Source organism: Marmota monax, unplaced genomic scaffold (genome assembly GCF_021218885.2).
Source record: "Marmota monax isolate L192 unplaced genomic scaffold, Marmota_monax_Labrador192_F-V1.1 WCK01_AAM20220418_F8-fsc00036, whole genome shotgun sequence".
In the NCBI taxonomy this organism is placed as follows: Eukaryota; Metazoa; Chordata; class Mammalia; order Rodentia; family Sciuridae; genus Marmota; species Marmota monax.
This window is the reverse complement of record NW_026694491.1, coordinates 2,918,160-2,940,522: the sequence shown is the minus strand read 5'-3', so window position 1 is coordinate 2,940,522 and position 22,363 is coordinate 2,918,160. Positions and strand designations below refer to the sequence as shown.

General features: G+C 36.4%; 1 long non-coding RNA gene across 7 annotated transcripts in view; it reads left to right on the top strand.

Annotated features, from left to right (window-relative positions):
- LOC131423237 (uncharacterized) overlaps positions 1-22,363 on the top strand; it is a 94,310-nt gene that overhangs the window by 35,767 nt on the left and 36,180 nt on the right. For all 7 annotated transcript variants that reach the window (XR_009224435.1, XR_009224441.1, XR_009224438.1 and 4 more), the window contains one exon: positions 21,234-21,324. This is a non-coding gene — a long non-coding RNA (uncharacterized LOC131423237). The remainder of the gene's footprint in view (positions 1-21,233; positions 21,325-22,363) is intronic.

Sequence of the window (22,363 nt, the reverse complement as noted above, 5' to 3'; positions counted from 1 at the left end):
GTCATATGACAGTCAATAAGTACTCCCAGAATTATATTATTTAATGCACAGATAAGCATTAAGGATGTTCTCAGGTATAAATAGAAAAGAGGAGGATGTTCTCAGGTATAAATAGAAAAGAAGAAATGTCCACTGGCAAAGAAAATGGGCCCTATTGATGGGGTCCACCAGGATTCGGATCATTCTGAGGAGCATCTCTATATGGTATGGTCAGGCTGAGGCGTCACTCAGAACTAAGGCCATGAGGCTCTACATAAATGAGAAAATGAAAATGAAGAGTAATTTTGTTAAGTACCTACTATGCATAAGAAACTTTAAATAATGATAAAAACTGCTAACTTTAAGGGTTTGTTAGAGGCTGAATAGATTCTACCCAAGTTATCTAATCCTTGCACCTCCCTGTGACACTGATATTATTATGAGTATTGTATAGTTGAAGAAACTCTGGGTTCTTTGATGCCAAAGCCAGTGTTGAATTTTTCCCAAGGATCCTGAGATGCAGATGTCACCATGTGTGAGGTCTTGCGACATAGTATTTAAGTCGCTTCTTCACATGACTTTATGTGGAAGAGCTAGAATGCCATGAGGTCAGCCTGTCCCTGCACACTGTACCACACTGCCTTTCTGAGTGTTAGGATTCTTAGGAATGACCTTTTTTTTTTTGTTTTCTTTCTTTTAATTTATCATCTATTACATATTTAGCTTTCATAAAATACAAAAAAAAGAATTATTAGAAAAATTAAAAACATATAAAAAACATAAAGTCAACTCCCTTTTTTTTATTTTTCAATTCAACCATCATAAAATAACCCTGCCACATTGTTTTATATATTGCTAATGCTTGCCTATGATTTCTATGCCTTTCTTGTAGTGGTCTGAAAACACAACTTTGAAACTCAGCACCCATCCATGGACAAAGTTTTGAGGAGTGCTGCTGTTGGCTTTCAAAATCTGATCTAGCTAAAGAGGAGACAATTTCCTCATTGGTTAGCAGAAGTTTTTAGTATAGGTTTTATTTCAATATTTACCAGTGAGGCTGTGGATAATACTGCATAGGAAATATTCTAAAATACAGTTAAAAGTTAAAAGCCACTGCCCCTATTCTTTGTGTATTTTTATCTAACCAAAGTTAAATAGAATGTCTTGACAATATGCCCCCAAGAATCCAAATTAATTTTGCTTGGTATGTATTTATTACTTGAAGGTCTACTGTCTCTATAACTTGTATAATCAAGAAATGCATACCACTGTAAATTAGCTCCTGATGTAATAAAGATACTACATGTTGCAGGTATATTGCTTTTATCTCCAGAGGACAGGCTCATTGTTGTGTTGATTAATTAATATTCTTTTCCACTGTATTCAAGCAGGTTCAAGAAATTAATAGAAGAATGATAACAAAGGCAGCAAAGCAAACATTTCTCCCACAGAAACTGGAGGAATGTTTGTCTCCTGCTATTTCTTGCTGGGCAGAGCAAGTAGGCTTAGCTTCTGTCCCTTTTCCAGCATGTCTGAAAATAAATCTTAAAATAGAGTGGCCATGAAAAAATAGTAAGCCCAGGTTTTCCAAGGGAGAACAGGGACTACAGCAGAGACATATCTCCACATTCATTGTAAAATTATTTGCAGAATATTGATGATAAAAAGACTTAATAAATAGAAAATGTAAGATTCACTTTTTTTTAACGTTTATCCAGCAATATTTTGTCCTCGATTTCAAGACAAAACTGTTTTGATTTCTGCCTCCCCCTTCCCAGCACATGACTGATTTCTGGAGTTCTGCATTAACTTGGATTTAGCACTAGTTATTATTCATCTTAATTGGCCTTTAACTTAAGAAAGAGGTACTAGGTTAGAAGATCTACATGGCTTGGTCATTACATTGCATGTGTTACAACCTGGTCAGTGTAGAGATTTCTCTGCAATCAGGTTAAAATAATAGCAGAAGATATAAAAGAACCCTTGCTTGTCTTTATAATAGAGCTTTTGCTGATCATTACATTGGCCTCCTTGGTATCCCCAAAATTCCAAGGAAACTCTGCTCTTGTTCTTAAGTACTGCCCTGTCTTGAGTTCTTATCCGTTATTTAAAATATAATCAGGCATACATGGATTATTCATTTATGGAGCACCAGTATGTGCCAGGTCCTGTGGGAGATTGCTAGCTCTGTGAGAGATAGTGGTAAAGCCTTGGTTCCACCTGCAAAGGGTTTCCATGTTGTGGAGGACACACAGATATAAGGATTGATTTTGAACATTGAGTTCTTGCTATGATACAAAGACTGACTGTACTATGAATATTGAAGTAGTAACAATGGGCTAGGGTTGTGGTTCAGTGGTAGAATGCTTGCCTAGCCTGCATGAGGCACTGGGTTTGATCCCCAGCACCACATTAAAAAAAACAAAATAAAGGTATTGTGTCCATCTACAGTCAAAAATATTTTTTTAAAAAGTAGCAACAAACTACTTAAACAAAAGCTTGGCACTGTGCCCACACATGGACCAGCCACAGTTCTTCCAAGGGATTGGAGACACTGCAGTTATTGAAAGATACTTACTCCCTCTCATGAAGCACTTATGTCTGAATATCTAGTCTTAAGCATTGTCTTAACATCTAGTGGTTTTAACATCTAGCATTAAGCATGTAATAACAAGGTAAGTAGAATGTGCAGTGGGCATAACTAACAAAGTAATCTGCCAAGTGTTGGAGTTCATGTCTAAGAACATTTGCTCAGGAAGTGGGGTTTCAGAGGGGAGCCAAGGATTGGTAGAAGCTAGTCAGAAGTGAATGAAGGGTAAAGTTGGGAAAAATTTAGAGACCAGCTCTAGAATGAAGAGGAATTTTATTGAGCAAATGTGAGAGCTAGAATTGGATATCATAATCGAATAGACCTGTTGGCTAAATCCTGCAATCTAAGAATTGAAGTGTAGTCCTGGGAACTTGGAGGGTTTGGGAAGACCACTTACCAGAAGACCAGAGACCAGGGGTAAGTTTAGGCATTTTTCTTGGTCTCTCACACCTTTTTAACTCTCATCTAGAAAATATAAATGATACACTTATTCTTTGCCTAACTCATAGGGTGACTACACATCTGTAATCCCAGTGGCTCTGGATACTGAGGCAGGAAGATAACGAGCTCAAAGCCAGCCTCAGAAATGGCAAGGCACTAAGCAACTGAGTGAGACCCTGACTCTAAATAAAATCCAAAATAGGACTGCAGATATGGCTCAGTGGTCAATGCCCCTGAGTTTAATTCCTGGTACCACTCCCCAAAATATTGAAAGTACTTTGTAAGTAATGAAATATATATAAGGTCAATTTTATTTCTTAGTAGCTTATGTGGCAAAGATAAAATATTTGGAAACAATTCTCTCGAGATATAAACAATTTCTGGAAGGTCGAATGAGAGATGATGAGCTCAAATGAGCAGGAGAGGGATCTTAATAGTGAAGGGGTCTTGGTCAGGATAATATTGGGGACTTTGGCAAACTGGAGAAGCCTTGCCCTGCCTGACAGTTGAAACAATGTGCTGTCATGTGAGAATATAGATACAGCAATGCTAGATCTAATTTTAACTTCTCAACTTTTCAAGATCTCAATTTAATGCTGGAAATTCAGATATTCATGGGAACCTCATTCATGACATGCTCCATCATCCCGCAGCCACGCTGGGTGCCTGCCACTCCCAGCATGACTCGCACTCAAACGTACACACACAAAACCCACAAAGTCTGACCAGTGGACTGTGACCTCAGGTTCGGTGAACAAAGGAAAGTAAATACATCCCCAGTCATTTGAAATTAATGTCAATGTCATACAATGGAGCCATACTCTGCTGCACCACGGTGAAATCCTTGCTTGAACACTGAATGGTGCCAATAGCCATTGTTACGTTTCTTGTCACTAGACTCTAACATATTTTGCCTACTCTTCTATCTATTTTCCTCTTCTATAAAACTTAATGCAGCCTTCAGAGTCCAATTGGCTGACTTCTATAATGAGTGTGTCATACCCTTGTTCCAAAATTCCAGGTACTTCTGTCACACACTGCATCAAACTCAGATCTTAAGCTCAGCCCACTTCCTTTTTCTTGGTGCTCTCCTTCCTGTTCTACTTCTTCATCTCTGTATCTCACTAAGATTGTGTTCCAATCAAATCGGACCTTCTGGAAGGCATTTGTCTTGGCTCTCAATTCTCAAAGTTCTTTAAAACCACAAATACACAATTACAGAGCTTGTGGTTCTTTTTAATGGACTTCCAGAAATTTCCTTAAGCTGAGCAAGAAATGTGAATCTTGTTAATTGTTTATTATTATGTCTCTGTCTTATTAAAGCTATATTAAATCCTAAGCCAACTGCAAGTCGATGTGAATGCCTGATTACAAATGCACAGACACATACTCTCTAGTGATGATTTAATCTCAACCTTAAAGACTGTCTCTTAAAATACACTTCTTATTTTATGTTAGCATTTTCATCACAGTATTCAAATATTTCCCTAAAAGTATTATTAGCACAGTAAACTGAATGGGTAATGGGTGTGAGATCATAAAATCTCATCTTGTATACTTTTGTATTATATTTTGTATTATACTTTCGTATTACCAATAGAGAAGGATTCTGCGGCTGGTATTTCTTTTTATGAACATGAAAAAAAAAGTTCCTAGAAAAAAATTGTGTTTGTTAAAAGGGGACACATATTTATTTTTTACCATATCTTTGATATTCTAATACACATGGTTTGGGGCTTCAATTTGATTTATATCCAGGATATGAGAAAAGGGAAAAGAAGTGATTTCTTTTCACTTATTCCTGTACTTTTGGATGTATGGAAGAGCACTGTAGGACTTACTCTCCGTGATAAGAAAAGGAAATGGTAAGGGAAATAATATTGGAAGGATTACCGTTCTGGAAACCTTGGCCACCCCAGTTAGAGAGCCTCTCAGTTTAATCTTGACATTACATTCACTTTTATTTCACTTGGCTAGTCATGGGTTATGAAAGATTTTAATTGGAAAATTCCTTGGTCTCCTCTGATCTGCCGGGGATACATTTGAAGACATTCCGTGGATGTCTGAAACTGTGGATAGTACCAAGCCCTATAATGTATGGTTTTCTTCTTATTCATATAAACTTATGATGAGTGTAATTTACAAATTAGGCACAGGAAGAGACTGACAACAGTAACTAATTGAAAAATCACAACAATATACTGTAACAAAACTTATTTAAAACTTAATAAATAATTTCTTTTTACTTTCTGGATTTTTCCATTTAATATTTTCAGACTGCTGTTGACTGCAGGTAACTAAAACCATAAAAAGCAAAACCATGAGTAAAGGGTAACTACTTGCCTCCCAATTTCTCTCTGGGTGAAAATTGAGTTGTCTGATGTGTCCAAATTATAGAAGTGTCTAAGGCAAAATTCAGGTAATGATTTGTCTTACGACAATCACAAAGCAAGTAGAAGAATATTAATACATAATTCTTATGATTATGCTAACGGAATCACAAGTTTACATAAAATCAGTCCTGATTAAGAATCCCCAGGTAATGGGTGAGGTCTACTCACTCCTCAAATGAGTGGCTGCTTTCAGGGAATTTGGGTTTTGACAAAATTTTAGACAGAATTTGACAGCTGCACAGTTCTGTGTTTAGATCTCTTTTAGAGCAGTGCACTGGCAAATGCTTGGGTCTGATAACAAAGACTGAAAAGGTTTACAGAGAAAACCGAGAGGAACACTTGTCTTCTGCAGGAAGGAAGGCTTTAAGTTTCTGAATGTGAGTTACAAATGCTTCTTTCATGCAGACCATAACTGTAGATGATGACAAGGCCATGCATTACCATCTTCTGTCATTTATATGAGACCTGAGGAGACCAGGTGACAATGAGCTTGGAATACAAAGCTCAGGAATCTAGATTGTAGAAAGTAGTTACCTTGTGACCTGAAATGCTGTGTGGCTGTTTTTTAAGATGGCTAACTCTGCAAGTCAAGGAGAAGTCTATTAACTAACAAAATGTACATAGTTGCTGTTGCTTGTTGATAACAGAGTAAGAGATATTTTTATTCTTCTAGAAATTTCAGCATAATACAAAGCACATTTTCAGAGCAGGATTTAAGTTTTGATATCACTGCTGTGACAGAGTGTAAAGAATGAATTTAAGATGACTTCTGCTTACAATGTTCTTATTGCCAAAAAATATATAATTTGATTTGCACATTTTTGGGATAGGTAGGAAAAAAAAAGCAACTATTGTCAGATTTCGGTACCTGAAAAGCAGTTTATTTCCTTAAATAATGCCAAAAGGATAAATAAATAACAAATTTAATAAACACAGGTATGAGTCATTTAAAATATTTATCAGCTTTCATATATGTGAAATCACTTTAATATTTTCAAATGTATTCTTATGAAAGCATCCATTCTAACTAGTAAGTATATTTAATAATGCCTTTTAATCTTAATTATAAACCAGATAGATAGAATGAAAAACACGAATAAATACATGTGACCACATTAGAGTTTATATTATAATACAATTAAAAAATATTTATCAACTATCAAACTATCTTATTAACTGTTCAAATTTATAATTGAAATATAACCTTACAGAATGGTTTAAAGATCTACTTCTTTTATGACCAATTTATCCAATTCAAGAAATTAGTCTGTATTTAACATGCTAAGCCTATTGAAATAAAAAATAATGCTGAGTTTCTTTCCCAGTCTGAATTCTGATCTCTGATTTTCAGTGATTAGTGTAAAATACTTCATTTATCAAAAATATTTATCAATATAGTTTTCTAATTACCTTCTATATTTCAGGCACTGTGCTAGGCTTCAAAGATAGATGCATGAGATGAATTCTATTCTAGAGGACTTCATTGTCAAGAGGGGTGACAGGAGAATGGACAAATTACCACACAATGAATCAGAGAGGATTGAATCAGGAAATCTATGGAGTAACTGGGAAAGCCTCACCTAAATGGATGACATTGAAGTTGATGGCTGAAATATACAGAATGAAGACACAGGGGGAAAATTATTCCAGGCAGATAAGAGAGCAACTGCAGAGACTCCAGGCTATGTTGGGAATTTCAATATGGTAGAACTCTTGAGTGTGAGTGCATGTGAGGCAGAGAAAGGTAGAGAGTGGATTAGAAGACCTGAGGAGACCAGGTGGCAATGAGCTTGGAATACAAAGCTCAGGAATCTAGATTGTAGGAAGTAGTTACCTTGTGACCTGAAATGCTGTGTGGCTGTTTTTTAAGATGGCTAACTCTGCCAGTCAAGGAGAAGTCTGTGTGCCTGCACAGGGGAGGAATCAGAAGGGAAGACTATGAGCATTTCGAAATTTTCTAGGTTCCCAAATAATAAGGGGCTGATTTAGGCCATAATGAAGAGAAAAAGGAAGAGAAGCTGGATTCAATAAACATTTCTGTTAGTGTCAGAAGATGTGAGTGATCAGTTGACTGTGATGGGACAGAGAGAGGGACCAGGTAGGGATGGGCCAAGAGTGCTGATCTAGAAGGCTTCTGTAGATGTGAAAGCCATGCGGTGAACGTTAGCCCTGGGTGAACTTAATGGGGGTAGGGAGAGAGATAAATATTAAGTTTGAACCTCCAGAGGACTGTAATCTGGCCATGGAACTCTCAAGACTGTGACTGTTTTACCTGTGGACAGGTGAGTGTTGAATGGAGGAAGCAATGTTATGTGACAGTGGACATCTTTCCCCTCAACCCCTGGTCTAGGAGAGTGAATGAAAGAGTCGAAGGGCATCATAGAGGGAAACTTGCTTATATTTCCAGACTCAGTAGAATGGAAGAGTCCACCAAAGGGGACAGAGTAAAGCAAGGGACACTTGGACATAAGCGACTGCTCAGGAAAGCAAGGCAAAAATGGATTTGAGCAGAAAGGAGTCGCGTTCATTGTCAAATTTCACGATGTCGCAAGTAATATGAAGACAGCCTTAGGTGGGAAATGAAGTTTGTGGTCATCTCAGAAAGAGTGAACAAGAGGAAAAGTTAGCCCTATTGTAAGAGGTGGAATAATGGATAGAATGGATATGGCCTGAGCAAGGGAAGAGTCAGCATTGGTAGGCAGCTATCATTTCCTACCAATTTGGTGTTAAAGAAAAATGAGGGGTTTTGAAAAGGAAGATAGTTGAGCTCATTTGTAAGGGAAGGATGTTTGTTAAGGATGAGAGAGACTGAGAAGGAACATATTACTTACGGAGTCACTTCCCTGGAAGTGGAAGAAGGGCCATGGGCACCCCATTCCTCCAAGATGGGAGCCAAGAAGCTAAGATTGCAAGACGGTAAAATGAAGCAATTTCCTGCTCTTGGGCTCTGTTAGTCTTTGGGAAGGAGGAAGCCTAGCTGTCATTTGAGAGCTGACAAGAGCAAAGTAGTAAAGATGTGTTAACAGCCGCTTTGAGGCAGAAGGCAGGGGGGCGCTGAGTAGGTGCCCAGGAAGGGATTTCTGAGAAGCAGTGAGATGTCACACTAAATAGAGGCCACCTACCTGCCCAGGGGTGTTTTGACCAGTATCATTGAAAAGCTTGGCAGCAGGAGTAGAAAAGGTCCAGTAATTAATATGCTCAGAGTAGGACTCTGATGCAGAGGTAGCATGGAAGGACAGTGGGACATAGTATAAATGTCTGAAGGCAGCAATGGGAAGATAGATGTAGGGTGGCAGCGGCTAAATAACCAAGACTTCCATGGCTTGTGCTTTTCACTCAAGTCTCAGGGGCTTAGGCAGAAAGACTTAATTTATTCCAAGGCAGCTTTAAAAAAAGACAAATATTTAGACAGGAATCAGCTTCTCTTCCTTACTAGATTCATCATTGTGTAAGACAACACAAATGGAGAAAGAGAGACTGACTCATTGGCTTCATTTTCTAGAGTTTTTTTGTAGTAAAATGAGTACTCTGAAAGTTCATCCTTTGAATAGGATTTTAACCAGCTATCTTATCTCAACAGCTATCTTTGTAATTGCTTGGATTCTCCCTTGCATTCTAGTTAGTAGGGGATAATAAAGAGTGACCTTTGGGAAGGGATCATTATAAATTTATTTATAAAGATCTCATTGTCAGCGTACAGCTGATACTCAAGCTCCTCTGTTCTGTTGGCGTCTGAAGTCAAACCTTTAATTTACTGCTGTTGAAATTGGTTGAGGGCTGCCTTCAGGTATAAAGAGGCTTGTCATTAATACGTTCTCTGGGGTGTGACATAGTGGACTAGATGCTGAACTTGCTGGCCTGGTTCTGCCCTCAACCACTTAAATCCCAACATGCCACTTTATGTCTCAGAGCCTCAGTGTAATCTGCATAAAAATAGCTCTGCTTTTTCTCATGTTCAGCCCGAGAGCCTACAGGGGGTGTGTGTTTGGGGGTGGGGGGGGGCGAAATCATCTTGTAACAAAATTCTCTCAGATGATTCTGCCTCCTTCTCTCTCTCCTTTCATTCCCTCCTTTCTTCTCTCCTGTCCCCTTCCTCTCCCTTCTCATTCTGAATGAAGTCAGAATGTTATGGAGACAAACATAAGTAAGGTCTCACATTGCCTCCTGATCTCTGTCTCAGGTCCCAGCGCAGGTGTCTTAGTCTGATGCAATCCATGCTCCTAGCAGAGTGGTGATTCACTCTTATTTTAAAAATATTATTGAGTATTTATTGAATGCCTACTAGGTGCTAGTAATATATGTGACTTTAAATGATTCTCTAATGCCATTTTTTACCCCATAACAGTGAGATTTTCTGTTCATTTATGACTCAACCATTGGACTATGGCTTCCCAAAGAAGGTTAAGCTTCATGTCTTCAAATCCCTGCCAGCCAATACAGTGTTAGACGCATAGTGGGTGGTCAATAAAGATGTGTTGGTTAAACGAATTAGGTTAAGTATATTTACCAGTCCAAATGTTACAGAGCTAAGGGCTTCCAGGAAACTGAGGCAACGTGAAGATACCCTTCAAACTCTGATTCTTGCAATAAAATCAGAAAAATTTCAGACATTTCTCTCAGAGAAACAGGAATGAGTTTATTGAAGGAAAAGGGAAAGGGGACACTCTCAAAGGGAGAGAGACAATGTGTCTCTCCTGCACTCGAGTTTTATTGGGGGTGCCAGGGAAGTTTCCCTGAGAGTTCTGCCCAGGCCCACCTCTTGACTTTTGAAGGACAGCAGAGTAACATCAGACTTTCAAGTCCCCATTGTCATGACAACTCTAGGTCACCTTGGCCCCTGCTGACTGGTTCTAATTGGATTCTTAATCATTTTTACAGGTTTTATAGTTAGGAATTATCTGTATCTTATGGAATCTGGTCTGTGTAAAGGATCACAAATGTTTCTCCTTTCATAACTTGGGTTCATCTTATCAGCATTATTTCCTGCCTGTATTTCTTTGCATGCAACAGGTAGTTTGCTGAGGGATGTGACATATCCTGTCCACTTAGGCCAGGCAGGGCTGCAGGTAAATTGCTTTTTGGCCAAGAGAGCTTGTGTGAGTGAGCACAGTGGGCCCATTTTATAGAATTATTCATTAACCTCCTGTTCCCACCATCCTCCTCTGTCTGTCCCCTAATACAAAGGATGGATTGGTAAATATACATGTTCACTTGTTTATACCCTGGATCTTCTAAAAGAGGAAATGTATTTAGGAAAGAGATAGTATAAGTATCTGGGATGTTAGGAGCAAAGCAATATGATTGATTAACTTGATTTGGTCTGTGATCTCAGAAATAAAAGCAACTTTCTGATTTTGGTCAAACTTCTAGTTCAACTTCTCCAATAAGCATTTTCTGAGGGTAATGACGACAGATGAAATGTGAAGAAATTCTATTCATAAATGCCTGAGTGGGGCAGATTAAGCCCACAGAAAAATTAAGATGTTTAGTTTTCATTGATGTCATCCAATAAGTGATTTCGGTGAGTCACTTGTTTATTTTGTAGTTGAGCAAGTTGTAAAATGAATTGAGTTTCCACAGCTTTGGTATAAATAAAGGTGCACCATCTCGTGCTGTTATGTAGTAAGAGAAGGAATTTTCAAAATAGTTAAAAAGACTGGTACACTGTATGATCATAATGCCATTATCCAAAGAAGTGATTATCCACAGTTTGTCTCCATGGACTATTAGTTACCCTATGAGAAGCATATTTTCACTAAATTGGCAGTTGCTTGAATTGATTAGTTGAAATAATCTCCATCTTTCATCATATAGTGAGATGCTTCCTGAGATCTGGTAAGTGAAACGAACATTTGTCATGAATGTTTTCTCCAAGGGACACAAACCAAAATGGTCAAAAATGTTTAAAAATTTAATATATTACCATCTATCTGACTCATTTCCATTGTCAAGTAGATGGACTAACCTTTAGTTTTGGGGGATATTTGTTTTTAATATTCCATTTTCTTTCTTGCTTTTTTTTAAGTTGAACTTTAGGAAATTGTACTTGTGTTCATGAGGGCAAATATGAATATTCCAGAGGGTGTCTCCTTAGAAACTCCCTGAACTCTGACCCCCCCACACACCCCATTTCATATTATTTTTCAATTTCCTAAAAAGGACTGCATGGAAGTAATAGTGAAAAGAATATAGGATTCAGATTCCGGGATAGTTGATGGTATGACCCAGGACAAGTTATTAATCTCACTGTTCCTCCGTTGTCTCACGTAGGAAATGAAGAGTGATGGTTTAATGAGTTTGTGAAATACCTAATCACAGCAGGATTAAGAGTGGAATGATCGAACCTACAGAGATGTTCGTGTTGTAGTTGAAAACTATTCAATGTGCAATGACGGATCACTGAATCTATTAGATCTTCCAGGCCAGCCAAGGGCATTATTTCATGCTCTGGGATGTAATGGTATCTGTTGGAGACACATGAACTAAACCAACAAGACTATCTTGAGCAGATCCAAAGCCATATGTTTTGATTTTTGAAAACCAGTTTCGTGACTAAAGAATGGAAGGAGATAGCTTATTGATAATACAAAAAAGCAAAGGGTACAGTGGCTTTAATTGACATATAGATACAGTTTCCAATGGCAGTAAAACAGGACTCCAAAGGACTTTGTTTTTATTGAGTATACCTGTTTTCTTACCTTTTTTGGTAATGAAAATGAAAAAGGGAAATTGGTAAATTGGGAGGTCTTAGGGAAACAAAGTCATGAATTGTGTGAAAACTACTTGCTGTGTTAAATGTTTGCTAGAAGAACTGGGAGAAGGAACAAGATAAGTGTGTCCAGGAAAGAAAAGTATCAGGAGAAATGACAGTTGTCCGTTAGCCCTTGAGGGGCCAATTCCAAGGAAAGGAAAAGACTGAGTTTACCTTGTTTTAACATAAAATTGGAACCACAGAATAGCAGTTTTTTTAAAAGGTGGAGTTTAGCTTAAGACAGAGAATTTGCTAATTAGAAGGATTCCTCTATAAACAAAAAATTGTTCAGGGACTAGTGCTCCTCTTGGCAGAAGGTAACTCAGCAAATGCTGGAAGGAGAGGGTAAGGCGCATGTTTGAGTAGGAGACAAAAGATGTGCTTTAGATTCCATAATTCAATACTATTTTTGCTCTATGGTTGACTGTTGCAGTAATTTGTAGTCCCCCAAATACTCAAAGCCAGCATATTTCTATATGACAACATCTCATATTTCTATATGACAAAATCCTTTTCAGGCTTCTCAGTTTTTGCAACTCTAAAGTTATCTCTCTACCTACTACATTTTATCAAAAAAATAGAAAAATGAAGCTTTTCTTATTTATCAGCCATGTTCAAGACATGTTTTCATGATGCATGGATTTCACTTTTGTTTTTTAAAATGGTGACCCATTAGAGATTTGCCTGTCTAAATCCATTTTCTTGTCAGGATTGGAAATGACAGGTTATTCTAATGCCCCAAATATTAATTTCTATGGCATATCTGTATATTTCATCAGCCAACTCATCTGTGAATTTTCTGGATTTCGATTAGTTTGTCCTAAACTCTTGGCAAGCTAAATTTCTCTAACGGTCTTCAATTCATTGCATTAAATGCCTGTTCAGCCTTGGAAGATATATTGATTTTTTTCTCACAGCAAAGTGACAAATACCATTTTCATGACTATAATAGAGATTGATTATATTTTATGGAAGAGAGAGAGGGGGCAGGCAGAAAGAGGGCTGATCTTAGTGAGACAAACTTAGGGCATACAAAAATGAAAAAAAATGATTTGAATTAATAGTGAAGTTAATGAATTCAGCCATTGTTGATGGAGACATATTTTGAGAAAAAAAAATGAAAAGTTCTGCAGCTACACAAACTGTGAAGAATTAAAGACATATTTCAGTACATTAAAGGTGCAGGTTTTATGAACCCTTTATAAAAATGAAATAGTCACTGTTTTCAAAGCTAAAGTTATGACATTGAACCCCCCCACACACACACGCCTCAATGTGCTGCGTGAGAGTAATTATATTGAAAGATATTTTTCAATAAAGTTAAAATAAAAGTAAATCATAATCAATGGTAACTAAGTTTGAAATATTATCCAGTCTATGGGGAGCAGTCTGTTTCTGATATAATTTAAGCAATCTAAATTTAAAATTTAGCTGGTTTCCTTTTCACTCTAAGCTTTCTAGAATTAGGTGTAAAATGGACCAAATGTTTATATGTTTTTATTATTCTGCCTTGCTGCTCAGTATCTCTTACCTTATAACCTGAAAAATATTATGTATGTTTTTTAAAGGTATACCTGTCATAGATGTAATGTATTTAAACTGTTTTTTGAGACTTGTTGAAATAAGCTCTGGCAGACTTGAAAACATTGCCAGGGGAGATTATAGAATTACTTTCTCTGAAAAAAAAACATTAAAACAAGGAAACCATTTCACATCTGCTTTAGGGACACTACCTATTTATTCATCTTCTATTCTTATCACCTGGCACTATACCCAACATAACATCTGGTATCTACTAGAAGTTCAGTAATATTTGTTATATTAATAAGTGGATTTTTCTGATAGGGGAACTGCATAAAGCTCATAACAACCAGTGTTTGTTGAGCTACTAATACATGCCATGGAACTTTACATATTTTTGCCTCTCTAATCTTTGTAACTTTTGTAAGGCTGCAGAGTAGTAAGTCCCAAGTGTTGGGCAGGAGGCAAAAATGAGCATCAATGAAATTGAACAATATTTGAACTTAGAAAGCTCAGGAAAAAGGAAAAGTGATCTCAAAGATTTTTTTTCCTTTGGATTCCAAGAGTTTCTAAAAGTCCTTGGTCATTCATACAGTGGATAGATGAGCCTCCATTTTTTACAGATTTATGGTTAAGTGATACAGAAAAGATTCCAACAACACTTGACTATTTCTTTTTATCATATATTTAGAGAAAAACCTTTGTGGTGGTTGTTTTTTTCATTTTCTTGAACTTTCTAATTTACATATTTGGGAAGAATGCTTTCATTCAAGAACTTAATGTTTGCTCAAGTATTCCCACAAGTTAGAAAGTGACTTTTAAATTAACTTAAAATAGCAGATACAGGGGCTGCCGCTTGTCAGCTCCTTCTCTGGAGCCCTGCACGGTGGTTTTCTCCTTGTTGCCCCCCAGCTCAGAGCAGGCCTAACAAAGCGAGCAGCACCTTTCCCTGTAACCTGCAGCCAGCAAGGAGCACGTGTGTATCTGTGGTGCTATTGAAATATTTGAAAACTCGATTTAATTTATATCACATTATAGCTCTTCTATAATTTACTTTTCCTCTTATGTTTCTTCAAATTGAAGTGAAGTTAGTTTAGATTAAAACCAACTGCTCAAAAATTGAAAAATGATAACCAGAAAATACATCAATTCACTCAACAACAGAGAATTTTATGATAAAATTACCTTCTTTTCTACAATATTTAAAATCTCAAAGAAATTTTCTGACTTTTAACAAATTCAGAAATCAGTTTTGTGTCCATTATTTTAAAAACTGGTGTGTTGAGTGTAGAAAAAATATCCGTCTTTAGGTAGTGTAAAATTAGTGATGTAAAATGAATCTATTGAGCATCATTTTGAAACTAAATTGCTATTCAATGGCTTCCTGTTTGAGTTATAATATTTTATGAGAACAAGTGACATAACAGCATTAAGTCAAAGAATGAGGGCGGTGGTTTTATTCATGTAATGAAGGATCAAGCAGCATAATTACATAATTTAGTCTAAGAATTCTAGTTTATATATATATATATATATATATATATATATATATATATATATATATATATATATTAGACTCTACACTTTAAAGATGTGAATATAAAGTCTCCTCCCTCAGATGGTAATATTGATAGGTTAATTAAAACAGAAGGCTTTTTGTAACATAGAAGTCAATATGTACATCATTAACTTTTCTGAATGATTTTTACAGGCTGTGATTGCATTAAATTTTGAGGATTAATTAAGCAAAGGAAAAGGAAGCCAGCTTCCCCTCACAGCCTTTTCAAGTGACACTCTTCTCCCGAGTTATTTAAAATTCTTGGCCAACATCTAACGGATGTTTCAAATACTATATATAAATTTTTAACTACTTCAAAGTTAAATTTTTATATAATTTTTAAAGTTTCTTTTTTAACACTAGAGTCGTTGCTCATTGTTAAGAAATTGAAGTGGCAAAGATCGATGTAAATTAAAAAGGGAACACCTTCCCTTGTCAATCTGTTCTCTACATCTGCTCTAAATTGAGATTTTTTTCTAGAAACAATGAAGCATTTATAAATACATATATAAACACATATCTTCTTTTTCATTAAAAATTGGATTACTCTGTACATATTTTTGTACAATTTGCTTTTTCTACTAAATTATCTTTTTTAAAAAAAAGAGAGAGGAGAGAGAGAGAGAGAGAGAGAGAGAGAGAGAGAGAGAGAGAGAGAGAGAGAGAGAGAGAGAATATTTATTTCTTAGTTGTTTTCGGCAGACACAACATCTTTGTTTGTATGTGGTGCTGAGGATCAAACCCGGGCACGCATGCCAGGTGAGCATGCTACCGCTTGAGCCACATCCCCAGCCCTCTACTAAATTATCTTAAGCATTATTCCACAATAATGTAGACTGTTCAAAAATTTGAGATTATGGTTGCATACTTTATCATAGAATGTATGAACCTTGATGTGCCTTTTCCCTTACTGATGTTCTTACAAATTGTCTCCCTTTTTCCTTTAAATTAATGATTATATGTGCATGCATGTGCATGCGTGCATTCTATCAGTGCCTGAGCTAAACTACAGTCACTTTTTTGTTGTTAAAGAGCAGGTGCAATAAAAAGACAGCTAAGTATTAGCAATTGACCCTTGAAGTAATCCATCAGCTTAAACTCCAGGAATAGTTACCAGTTGTCTTCTTTCCAGAATACAGTGGGGTGATGATGTGCTAATTTCTTTAATGATTACACATACAAATTCTTACTTATCTGTGTGGTTATAATTGAGAGAGAAATTCTGAAAGTGGGCACTGATTATCAGAGCAGAGTAACATTTTTTTAAAAGTGTGTGTGTGTGTGTGTGTACGCACACGCACATGTGTGTGTTTTGGATAATAACATTTTGCAGTTGAACTTTGGAGTCACTCATAAAAATAAATCAGAATTATTGATATATAAAATGATCAGATGAAATTTTTGGATTCAGGGCTTGTGCTTGGAGAACCAATTCCTTCCTTTCTACCTCTGTCTTGATCTTCTCAGATTCTAAGTCAAATCTCACCTCTTCCAATGAAGGCCATGGGCAACTTCTACAGCATTTATCTCCTTCACAAGTTCACACTCAAGATTTAGGATTGTTTCCTAGGGTTCATGTGTGATTCTTCTCTGTATCCCTCATAGTGCCTATCCATAGTCAACTCTGTCAAAATGTGTGGGTTGAATGATAGTGTCATTAAGACTCTGGCAAGATCAGATCAAAGCCTGCAGAGTTTCAACAGAGTCATTTCTTGATATTTTATAGTTTGTCCTACTTCAAGGAGATTTTGTCGCTCTTATTTCAAATTGGATATTACTCATTTTGGTGAATGAAACAAAAGCTAATGCTTGCCACTTATTTGAATCTATTTATTGCACATTTGAATTATCTGACAAACAATGCCTGAGAAAGTTAATTCATATCAAAATTAGTTTTTAGATTTTATTTGAAATTTAATAACAACAACACATAATTTTTCCCCAATAAGTCTGTTATAGGTCCAGTTTGCTTAATGATTTTTTATTGTGTTCTGTTTTGCAGTACTAGAGATTCAACCCAGGGGTGCTTAATCTCTGATCTACATCTGCAGCCCTTTTTATTTTTTTATTTTGAGATAGCTAACTAACTTGCTGAGGCAAGCTTTGAACTTGCCATCCTCCTGCCTCAGCATCCAACTTGATTAACTTTTAAAAAGTACTTCAGTTTTCTTAAAAGAAAATTATTTTGATATTCAGAATAATTTATCAGTAACTTTAATATAATATTGTGCTAAGGTCATAAGAATAAATGTGACATTCTTTTAATAGGCCCAGAATTTTAAATGCATTTGAATCTGGTGCTGTATTCGTCACCATGCTGGGGATCAAACTCAGGGTCTGATATGTGCTAGACAAGTGCTCTACCACTGAGCTATCCTCCCAGTCCCTCTGTGCTATATTTTAACTGTAGAGGGCTAGGTTACATTATGTAGGATAGCAATGAGTGTAACCTGGCAATGTCTTCATAGAAATTAGAATTGTCTTCATGCTATTAAAAATAATAATTTTCTGAGAATGCAAAATGGAACTAAATTTACCAGTGTTTTTCAAGATTGCCTCAAAAGCACTATTCATTTGGGAAAATATATTTGGGAAGTAGGCATCCTCCCAATATTGTTTCATGGCATAGAACATTTTTTTCCCCTGTTTATTTATTTTTCCTCTTATTTTGAAAGTCAAGCACTTGGTAAGTCACCTTGGACAAATGGAAACGATTTATTAATTTGTCATTTGCCTAAACTAAAAATATCTTAATGAATAAAAAGATGTCCATCAGACATATATTCCTTTCTAGTAAAGCTAGCAATTCCAGACATTAGTGGACTGTCTTTGGCCATCTTGGTCTCCTGTAGGTTTGGCTGGGGAGGAGCAGGTGTGAGCTTCCAAAGTGTCTTTCCATGTGTCTCAGTGGGGCTCCCCTCCCATGCCTCCACAGGAGACAGCTCATCTGTTTAATCCTTATGTTTTAGTCAACCTTTGTTATTATGCAGACAGGGCTCCGAGGCTCAGCTGGATTTTGACTCTCCGAATGAATTGATGGGGTTCTTTGATCTTAACTGTGTATTGCATCTGTTTCATCTTTCTTCTTAATGCATAGTCTTCCAAACTCCAATTCTAGCTGGTGCTCCTAAAAGAAATTAATAATCACACAAACAAATAAAACTTGCCGGTGTAAAATTCAAGCACAAAACCCAATTCCTTGATTGAACTTTCTTTGTTTGGCATGATAAAATTTCCTTGAAAAATCCCCAAAGCAATTGAATTACATTGCTCTGAAAGAGACCATCCAACTTGAGAGTGTGTTACTATGTGCCTGTGAATGTATATGTGCATTTCATAGGGTAGGGTCAGCTTTGCAAAGAAAATGGTAACAGTTGATCATTTCAACTTAGTGAATTACATAATAGCCTGATATTTTTAATAGACTGCATTGCAGGAAAAGGCATAAAACCTACTTATAAAATCTACCACAAAAATATAAAGAGCAATATTCATCTTTTTGGTGGGAATGAAGATACCTGCACTGCAGAGAAAAATCAGTTTAAATCAGAACAAATTATATGGAGAAATCAGTCTAGGACATAGTATGCTACAATATTATTGTTTTTCAAGACATATCTTTAAAATGATATGTGTATGTTCATGTGTGAACTAAAAGTGGAAAAATTGAGAAAACAGTATGGACTGTTTGCCCACATGAAAGAATACAGAGTTACTGTAAATTGAGCCAGAAAAGATCAAGTTTTTATTTGATTAACCTTTGATATTCTAATCTAGTGTTTTGGAGACTTGGATTATTTTATGTTTACTTTCAATCTCCAAGAATCATTTATGTTCAAGTATAACATGTTCTGGTGATGGTCACATTAACGTCAAAGCTATCAGAATAATTTCAGCTGAGCAGGAAACTGATGCTTCCTAGGAGCCACAGGTCCTTGAGGGAGTTACACAAAAGTTCCTCTCTGAGAGCAGGAAGATGCTGTGTGACCATCTAGTACACTTAACATACACTCTAACCCAACATATTTAGGCTGAATATACTAATAATGGTTAGTGAATTGTCAAAATACACATTTTTCTTAGGCTCATTTAGAAATAGAACATATAAAGAATTTTATTCCTCAAAGAACTCTATAATATTGCAGTTTTAAAAATACTTACCTAACTTTTTTCTACTTAAAAGTATCTCCCAAGCCCCCGCATGGTACTCCACTCTGAACTAGGAAGATTTTTATCACTATTTTTGAGGTTTCCATATGGAATCTGAGAATAACTGCAGGAAGGAAATGTGAAAGGTTGCCCAATCCCTCTTTGGGCAGAACTACTCTGAGAACCACTAAAGATAGCTTTACTCCTCTATGTCCACTTTATTCCTCTTTATTCTCCTCTCTGGAATGTAGTTTTGCTTACTTACTTATTCTGCCAATCAATGCTTCAATTTGAGAGAAAAGATCAAAGATGAGTGGTTTCAATGTACTTCATTTAATTTCCCTGACCTTATTTGCTTTCTCTCACACATGGTGGATGTGTTTCTTCTATAAAAATGAAAACCATAATGCTTACACTCTTAGCCTATAAGACTCTGTGCTGCTTGAACTTCTGAAAGTCATGATATAGGCTTTCCCACATGGACGGGTCAATGAAAGCTTAGACCTCTGATTTTGTATCTGTGCTTTCTTGTGACTTGCCCATCTCCAAATTTCTAGTCTGAGTAGAATAACACCTATTTGGTCCATTGATATAATTCTCATGTACATGCAGCTTACAGCATGAGAATTTATTTAAAAGATGATAAATTGCTTTCTGCACATTTTTTTTGTGTTCATCAATTCCTACCTAATTCATTCTTAACTTGCTTTCTTATTCTTTCCTCATAGTAATTGGGTGATTAAATTCATTTCCATCATTCTACCTAAATGTGAAGGTTGATTTTCTAATGTTTATCTCCAGAGAAGGAACAGAAGAAAACATTTATGGGTTGCATTGGTGGAAATGATCATTTCTAGTTAGTCCCTGCCACTAAAATGTGCTGGCTCAGGATCATTCACCATTCCTTTTGATCTATGGCTGTCACATTGAGAACCTGAACATTTTATACCCACAAACTTTCAGAGAACCAGCATCCATTCCCAGAATTTGCCCAGGAATGTGTTATTTCAAAACCAGAAGTTTGAGTGATCAATTTGTAAATCACAAAATCAACTTAGCAGATAGATCATGACCAGCACTTGAAGGAGGAGGAGCAGGAGGAGGAGGAGGAGGAGGAGGAGGAGGAGGAGGAAAAAATTAGAAATTTTAGAATGCACTGTATGTAGTGAGGCTTAGTATTATTTCATGAATACATTTTTCTCAAATAGATTTGGAGTGTGTGTGGTACTTGGTCATGCTGTAAATGTTTTCTTATCATGGATTTCAGTGGGTAAAAAAAGCCAGAAAAACAAAATGAAAACAAAGCATTGAGTTAAACCATATACCCTCCAGTAAGCTTTTGCCTGATGTTGGGCTTTTGAATTTAGAGTATTATTTTCCTATATTCAAATTCTATTATTTTTTCAACAATTAACCTCAAGCAAATCAAGGGAATTAGCTCATGGCAATGGAAATAATTATGAAAGCTTAGCAAATGCTTCCAGAATTATTAGGAGCTAGGCTGTACCAGCTTACTGAAGGTACAATGCTCTTACTGATTAAACCTTTAGCTTTAGGTAGCTCTGTAAGAAACAGACATGAATATTTAGTTGCATAAGAGAAGCGCACAGTTCACAGGAAAAAGGATTTTGTTAATACCTTATTTTGTTTTAGGGCCAAACAGAGTGAATATAAACTATGACTGTAAACTTGTGTTATGACAAGAAAGAAAATAACAGCTTTTATTCTTTTAAAGTATCTCCAGGTTCAAATCATTGCATGTTCACTTTTAAAACACTTTTGTGAATGTGATCCTTCTTTTTATTAAAAATTACATAATTATTTGTTTTTCTTTTCTTTTGTATCTACCAGGAGTTAACACAGGGAAGAAATTGTACCCTGATTGCATATTCACATTTTATCTCAGGACTGAGAAATGTTAAATGTTGTTCAACTCTTCAAGGTAAGTAATAGAGAGAAAAAATTATAATTTTTTTATATATAAGTATATGGTTTAATATTCGTTGCTCTCATTACTGGGCATGTCATTCTTACTCTCCGTAATGTCCGTGGTGGGATACAACCTCGGTACTTCATCACCCACAGCAGTAGTGTCACATGCAAGCTTGGCAGAAATAAAGAATATCAAGCTCCCGCCCAGCCCAGCCTTACTGAATCAAAATCTGCATTTTAACAAGATCCCCTGGTTTTTACATAATCATTAAAGCCTGAGAATTGCTGGTATATAAGATAAGGATAGCCAATTGCTATATGGACCTGTGTGCATTTCATGGATAACATTTGCTCAGGAAAAGAAAAATTAATAAATGGAAAGAACCAGCAGTTTTTCATACTCTGCAGCTGTGACTGACCAACTAATAGTGTCTGGAATTAATGATGATGACAGTGACGCTGCTGCCCACGAGAACACCTGTTTGTTACCTCGTGTTTCCCAAAGTGTACCATTTAGTCAACAGCTAAGGCATTTAACCTTCATCTTTCCCTTATAAGTTTACGCTATTTTACAGACAAAGCAACAGGTTGCCTAAACTCCTTACCCCCTGGTAAATCCAGGCATTTTGAGATCATGCCCAAGTCTGTGATTAGTAACTGCAACTTCCAAAATTAGGAAAGACTATTTCAAATGGGAAGAGAAAATGTAACCCTTGAAAGATTTCTATGAAGATATCAGTTGACATTTGTTTACATAGTATTTGCAATGAGCAATAAGTTGTCAAAATTTGCACATTTGAAAAGACAAGTAATGCCCTAAGTTTTAAGCCCACATCAGACTTTCAGCTTTTCAACTCACAATTTAATATGTATGTGGAGTATGTGCTGTGTGACATCATTGGTCCGATTAGAAGCCCGTCATCAGGACATCCTGTTGGCTTCTGGAGGACTTAATTCCCTTTCTCTGAGGACAAATATTTGGACATTTGTAACATGAGAAAGGACTCCTTACTTGAGATGACTCTAGAATTGCACGGAACATAGGAATG